At 34.0% G+C, this 1131-nt stretch overlaps 1 pseudogene; it reads right to left on the minus strand.

Moving 5' to 3' along the window:
• Positions 1-440: 440 nt before the first annotated feature.
• Positions 441-774, minus strand: LOC103892016 (alpha-ketoglutarate dehydrogenase component 4-like; annotated as a pseudogene).
• Positions 775-1131: the final 357 nt, after the last annotated feature.

Consider the following 1131-nt stretch of genomic DNA (forward strand, 5'->3'; position numbering starts at 1 on the left):
TGTGTTGGGAAATTTCTGCTCAAAACACCTCTTCAGAGTGTATATTATTTTCCTGTTTTTACAGAGAGGAATAATGGCTCAGAGAAGTTAAGTAAGTGTCTAAAAGTAATACAGCTCTTACCTATCAGAGAATTCAAAAGGCCTAACAAACTCCAAAGCAGAAACTCTTTCTCAAAATCTCAATGCTCCTCTGTTACTGACAAATTTGAGAAAATTAAATTGTAGCAATCAATTTTGGAGATAGGCCTTTTCTTTGTTTTTAATGTATACTTTAATAAGTATAAAGTATATAAACAAGTAAACCTGTGGAGAAGCTGACAAAAATACATAAATTAGGATTTACACTGCTCTAACGTAAAAAAATATAAATTTTCTATATTTTTTTGCAGAATATTTATTAATGTGGTTTAATGTACAATTTCTTGTTTGTCATTTGGAAGTCACTTATTATAAAGACAATTTTTTTGTCTTATGACAAACAGCAGTCCACATTGGATAAATTTGATTTCTTCTTGAGACATAAGTTTCTTCTGAGGTAGTGTTTTTATTATTTCTTCAGTGTCTGGCAGACCCTGATGTATAAGCAAAGCTGGTGATTTGCTTTTCTTAGAATCTGTGAAATTGAAGAGGAGTGAGGTAATAGTCCTGCTGATCTCAAAGCTTCTGATGTATTGGGCTTAGAATGGTCTCTCTGTCAGGGAACCTTATTAATGGAGTATGTGACTTAAGTACCTGAACCATCCTGCTGGTAGTTGCCATTTTGCTACTCATCATGACACCTGAGAAGCTTGAGATACTTCTATTAATCACAAATGTCCATATTTAAGATTTATGCTTGTAATGGTGTTTATTTGTCAGATTATATTAACATTGATTAAAGTATATAGAATGAACTTTATTCATGAGAGCTTTTATTTATAGAGACCGTAATAGATTTTATTCTAGGAGATTGATACATATTCCATGCACCCTCTTCTTTCTCTTCTGGTTGTGTGACCTTAAACAGACATTCCTGCAACGTGGAGTTAAAGATACTTATCTCATAGGGCTATTGGCCTAACAGAAGGCTGCATGGGAGAAAGTGCTTTGCAAAACATAAGCGTGTCAGAGTTCTTCCCACACCCTCCTCCC

This window comes from Pongo abelii, chromosome 10, assembly GCF_028885655.2.
Source record: "Pongo abelii isolate AG06213 chromosome 10, NHGRI_mPonAbe1-v2.0_pri, whole genome shotgun sequence".
NCBI lineage: Eukaryota > Metazoa > Chordata > Mammalia > Primates > Hominidae > Pongo > Pongo abelii.